A 5,913-nucleotide genomic window follows, 5' to 3' on the forward strand; every position below is an offset into this window, starting at 1 on the left:
CTCGGTTTGCCCCGGGTGTGCACCTCGGGTGCGCACCTCGCGTGCACCTTCGCTGCGGTGGGCACCTTGGCTGGGTTGCGCGCCTTGGTGGGCACCATGCAGTGCACGAAGTCGGAGCCCGGTTTGCCCCGGGCGCGCACCTCCGCCAGGGTGGGCACCTTGGTGCGCACAACTTGCCTGGGCTGCGCACCAGGAAGGGCTCAAGATGGCACCCGCGTTCCGTTTTTTTCACTATCTTTCAGAACGGAAATTTTAAAATATCGTTTTTTTTTGCCTTTTCTGGAAATTAGTGAAGGCAGCGCATCAAAGGTGCGCAACGCTGGTGCGAACCTGGGAGCGCTCCGATGTGTGCTCCAAGGTGCGGCGTGCACGAAGTCGGAGCCCGGTTTGCCCCGGGTGCGCCCTGGTGGGCACCATGGTGCGCACCAAGGAGCGCTCCGAAGTGTGCTCCAAGGTGCGGCCTGCACGAAGTCGGAGCCCGGTTTGCCCCGGGTGTGCACCGCGGGTGGGCACCTTGGTGCGCATGCCTTGCCTGGGCTGCGCACCAGGGCGGGCTCAAGATGGCACCCGCGTTCCGTTTTTTTCACTATCTTTCAAAACGGAAATTTTAAAATCTCATTTTTTTTTGCCTTTTCTGGAAATTAGTGAAGGCAGCGCATCAAAGGTGCGCACCTCGCTGCCCACCACGGTGCGCAACGCCGGTGGGCACCCGGGAGTGCTTCGAAGTGTGCTCCAAGGTGCTGCGTGCACGTTGTCGGAGCCCGGTTTGCCCCGGGTGCGCACCTCGCGTGCACCTTCGTCGGGGTGGGCACCTTGGCTGGGTTTGCCCCGGCTGCGCTCCGAAGCGGGGTTATTGGAGCGCCGCCTCTTTTTTTGTCGGAGCGTTTGGTGGGGTTTCTCGCATTGGCTCTTCCCAGGCCCGGTTGCCACCCTGGCGCGCACGAAGTCGGAAGTAGGGTTAATTGCCCGGGTGCGCACCTTTGCCAGGGTGGGCACCTTACCTGGGCTGTGCACCAGGGCGGGCTCAAGATGGCACCCGCGTTCCGTTTTTTTCACTATCTTTCAAAACGGAAATTTTAAAATCTCCTCTTTTTTTTGCCTTTTCTGGAAATTAGTGAAGGCAGCGCATCAAAGGTGCGCACCTCGCTGCCCACCTTGGTGTGCTCTGAGGTGCGCACCCGGGAGCGCTACGAAGTGTGCTCCAAGGTGCGGCGTGCACGTTGTCGGAGCCCGGTTTGCCCCGGGTGCGCACCTCGCCTGCACCTTGGCCGGGGTGGGCACCCTGGCTGGGTTTGCCCAGGGTGCGCTCCGAAGCGGGGTTACTGGAGCGCCCCCTCTTTTTTTGTCAGAGCGTTTGGTGGGGTTTCTCGCATTGGCTCTTCCCAGGCCCGGTTGTTGGGTGCGCTCCCACCCTGGCGCGCGCGAAGTTGGAAGTTGGGTTAATTGCCCGGGCGCGCACCTTCGCCAGGGTGGGCACCTTGGTGCGCACACCTTGGCTGGGCTGCGCACCAGGGCGGGCTCAAGATGGCACCAGCATTCCCTTTTTCTCACTATCTTTCAAAACGGAAATTTTAAAATCTCGTTTTTTTTTGCCTTTTATGGAAATTAGTGAAGGCATCGCATCAAAGGTGCGCACCTCGCTGCCCACCTTGGTGTGCTCCGAGGTGCCCACCACGGTGCGCTCCGAGGTGCCCACCACGGTGCGCAACGCCGGTGCGAACCCGGGAGCGCCCCGATGTGTGCTCCAAGGTGCGGCGTGCACGAAGCCGGACCCCGGTTTGCCCCGGGTGCGCACCTCGCGTGCACCTTGGTGCGCACACCTTGGCTGGGTTGCGCGGCCTGGTGGGCACCATGGTGCGCACCAAGGAGCGCTCCGAAGTGTGCTCCAAGGTGCGGCGTGCACGAAGTCCTAGCCCGGTTTGCCCCGGGTGCGCACCTTCGCCGCGGTGGGCACCATGGCGTGCACGAAGTCGGAGCCCGGTTTGCCCCGGGTGCGCACCTCGCGTGCACCTTCGCCGGGGTGGGCACCTCGGCTGGGTTGCGCGCCCTGGTGCGCACCAAGGAGCGCTCCGAAGTGTGCTCCAAGGTGCGGCGTGCACGAAGTCGGAGCCCGGTTTGCCCCGGGTGCGCACCTTCGCCGCGGTGGGCACCCTGGTGCGCACCATGGCGTGCACGAAGTCGGAGCCCGGTTTGCCCCGGGTGCGCACCTCGCGTGCACCTTCGGCGGGGTTGCGCGCCCTGGTGCGCACCAAGGAGCGCTCCGAAGTGTGCTCCAAGGTGCGGCGTGCACGAAGTCGGAGCCCGGTTTGCCCCGGGTGCGCACCTCGCGTGCACCTTCGGCGGGGTTGCGCGCCCTGGTGGGCACCATGGTGCGCACCAAGGAGCGCTCCGAAGTGTGCTCCAAGGTGCGGCGTGCACGAAGTCGGAGCCCGGTTTGCCCCGGGTGCGCACCTCGCGTGCACCTTCGCCGCGGTGGGCACCATGGCGTGCACGAAGTCGGAGCCCGGTTTGCCCCGGGTGCGCACCTCGCGTGCACCTTCGCCGGGGTGGGCACCTCGGCTGGGTTGCGCGCCCTGGTGCGCACCAAGGAGCGCTCCGAAGTGTGCTCCAAGGTGCGGCGTGCACGAAGTCGGAGCCCGGTTTGCCCCGGGTGCGCACCTCGCGTGCACCTTCGCCGCGGTGGGCACCATGGCGTGCACGAAGTCGGAGCCCGGTTTGCCCCGGGTGCGCACCCCGCGTGCACCTTCGCCGGGGTGGGCACCTCGGCTGGGTTGCGCGCCCTGGTGCGCACCAAGGAGCGCTCCGAAGTGTGCTCCAAGGTGCGGCGTGCACGAAGTCGGAGCCCGGTTTGCCCCGGGTGCGCACCTCGCGTGCACCTTCGCCGCGGTGGGCACCTTGGCTGGGTTGGGCACCATTGAGCGCTCCGAAGTGTGCTCCAAGGTGCGCACCATGGCCCTCCAAGGTGCGCAGCATGGCGTGCACGAAGTCGGAGCCCGGTTTGCCCCGGGTGCGCACCTCGCGTGCACCTTCGCCAGGGTGGGCACCTCGGTGCGCACACCTTCTCAATGTTTTCTTGCCTTTTCTGGAAATTGGTGAAGGCAGCGCATCAAAGGTGCGCACCTCGGTGTGCTCCGAGGTGCGAACCCGAGAGCGCTCCGAGGTGCCCACGAAGTCGAAAGTCGGGTTAATTGCATTGTTTTCCCCGGGTGCGCTCCGAGGTGCGCAACATCGGTGCGCACCAAGGAGGGCTCCGAAGTGTGCTCCAAGGTGCGCACGATTCGGAGCTCGGTTTGCCCGGGGTGCGCACACCTTGGCTGGGTTGCGCACCCTTTGTGCGCTCCAAGGTGCGCACGAAGTCGGAGCTCGGTTTGCCCCGGGTGCGCACCTTCGCCAGGGTGCGCACCTTGATGCGCACGCCTTGGCTGGGCTGCGCACCTTGGTGGGCGCCATGGTGCGCACCTTTCGTGCGCTCCAAGGTGCGCACGAAGTCGGAGCTCGGTTTGCCCCGGGTGCGCACCTTGGTGGGCGCCATGGTGCACTCCGAGGTGCCCAAGATTGGTGCGCACCAAGGAGCGCTCCGAAGTGCGCTCCAAGGTGCGCAGGTGCGCGCGAAGTCGAAAGTTGGGTTAATTGTCCGGTTTGCCTCGGGTGCGCACCTTGCGTGCACCTTCGCCAGGGTGGGCGCCTTGGTGCGCACACCTTGGCTGGGCTGCGCACCCGGGCGCGCACACCTTGGCACCCGCGTTTCCTTCATTTTAAATTTTTTTTTTTTACAATCTCTCAAGTGGGAAATTCTATAATCTCAACTTTTTTTGCCTTTTCAGGAAACTTTTGAATGGAGCGCATCATTGGTGCGCTCCGAAGTGTGCTCCAAGGTGCGCACCTCTGGTGTGCTCCAAAGCTCTCTCCAGCTGCGTGCACCTGCCCCGGCCGCGCACCCGGCCCCGCCCAGCTTCGCTCACCTGTCCCGGGCGTCTGGTGCGGAACCTTAGAGTAAGAAACATCACCGTGCACCTTGGCCAACGTGCGCGACTCGACCGAGCGCGCACTGGCCGAGGTGCACACCGATTTCACCTGGGTGCGCGCGCAGCACCTCGGGCGCACCGGGGTGCGCGCACAACGCCCGGGTTGCACCGTGGCCTGTGTGCTCGGGGCGCCTCGGGTGCGCGCTCGGTGTCGCCCCCGCGCGCGCGGTAGTGCGGGCAGCGCACCCCGGCCCGGCCCGGCCCCGACGAGAACGCAAACGGGCAAAAGGTTTATTCAAATAGCATTGCGACGCCCGGCGAAAAACTAAGAAAGGGTGCAACACCGGGACTTCCCGGGAGGTCACCCATCCCAGTACTACTCCGGCCCAAGCGCGCTTAACTGCGGAGTTCTGATGGGATCCGGTGCACTAACGCTGGTATGATCGCACCCGTTATGAGCTTGTCGCAGTGTGTACTTAGCAAACCGCGACCCACGTGCGAATCCACCCCGGCCACCCACCCCCGTCGAGGTGCACACCCTCCCTCGCGAAGTGCGCCCCGTTCGCCAAGTGTGAGCCCTGCCCGGGTGCGCGCACCTTGCTAGGGCGTCGGGTGTGCACCCGGCCCGGCCTACGTGCGTGCACCTGGACGGGGCGTCGTGTGCGTGCAGTGTCCCGTCTGCAACGCGGTGCCCACACACCACCTCGGGCGCAACGACCTGCGCTCACATGTGGGCCGAGTGCACCTTGGTGCATGTTCGGGGCGCCTCGGGTGCACGCTCGATCTTGCCCCGGTGCACCAAGGCGCTCGGTTTGCCCCGGGTGCGCACTTGGTGCAAGGTGGGCACCCAAAATAGGGATCAAGCACCAAAACACAAGTTTCGGGATGCAAAATGGGACCCAAGGACCACAAATGCGTTCCAAGACCCATGATGGGTCCACGAGAACAAAAATGTGTTCCGAGACTTAATAAACAAATATTGGGTTTTAGGAGAAGAAACATGCTCTGATGCCCAAAACGAGAATCGACCCCGAAAAGGCCACAGGCCAAAAGTGGGATGCGAGACAAAAAAAAATGGGACCCGAGGACCAAAATTGGGTTCCCAGGTCGAAGACAGGGCAACCGGACAAGAAACGACCTCTAAGGCTCGAAATGAGTCCCGACGACTAAAACTTGACAAGAAGCACCCATCAGGCACCCAACTCGACACCCATGGGATGCCGACCCACCCGGGCTTCCACCTAGCACACCTTGGCACCCACCCACCCTCGCACCCAACCTCGCACCCAACTTAGCACCTTTGAACCCACATTGGCACTCACCCTGACCCTGGCACCTTGGAACCCACATTGGCACTCACCTTGACCCTGGCACCCACCTTTGCACTCACCTTGGGACCCACCCTGGCTCCCACCTCGGCACCCACCCAGACACCCACCTTGGTTCCTTGGCACCCACCTTGGATCCTTGGCACCCACCCCGACACCCACCTTGGCACGCAACTTGGCTACTTGCCACCCACCTTGGCTCCTTGACGCCCACCCCGACAACCACCCCGTGACCTACCCTGGCTAGGGTTGGTGCACACCCACCCTGGTGCCCACCTTGGCACCCACCCCATGACCCACCTTGGCACGCACCTTAGTACCCACCCCGTTACCCACCCTAGGACCCACCCCGTGACCCACCTTGGCCAGGGTGGGTGCCTTGGTGCGCACAACTTGCCTGGGCTGCACACCAGGGCGGGCTCAAGATGGCACCCGCGTTCCGTTTTTTTCACTATCTTTCAAAACGGAAATTTTAAAATCTCGTTTTTTTTTTTTTTTTGCCTTTTCTGGAAATTAGTGAAGGCAGCGCATCAAAGGTGCGCAATGCTGGTGCGAACCCGGGAGCGCTCCGATGTGTGCTCCAAGGTGCGGCGTGCACGAAGTCCGAGCCCGGCTTGCCC

The 5,913-nt window shown here is 63.5% G+C and overlaps 1 non-coding gene across 1 annotated transcript; it reads right to left on the bottom strand.

Moving 5' to 3' along the window:
• Nucleotides 1-4,297: 4,297 nt before the first annotated feature.
• Nucleotides 4,298-4,416, bottom strand: LOC131867241 (5S ribosomal RNA). The gene has a single exon (XR_009365800.1). It is a non-coding gene; the product is annotated as a 5S ribosomal RNA (ribosomal RNA).
• Between the last annotated feature and the right edge of the window lie 1,497 nt (nucleotides 4,417-5,913).

Source organism: Cryptomeria japonica, unplaced genomic scaffold (assembly GCF_030272615.1).
Source record: "Cryptomeria japonica unplaced genomic scaffold, Sugi_1.0 HiC_scaffold_166, whole genome shotgun sequence".
Lineage (NCBI taxonomy): Eukaryota > Viridiplantae > Streptophyta > Pinopsida > Cupressales > Cupressaceae > Cryptomeria > Cryptomeria japonica.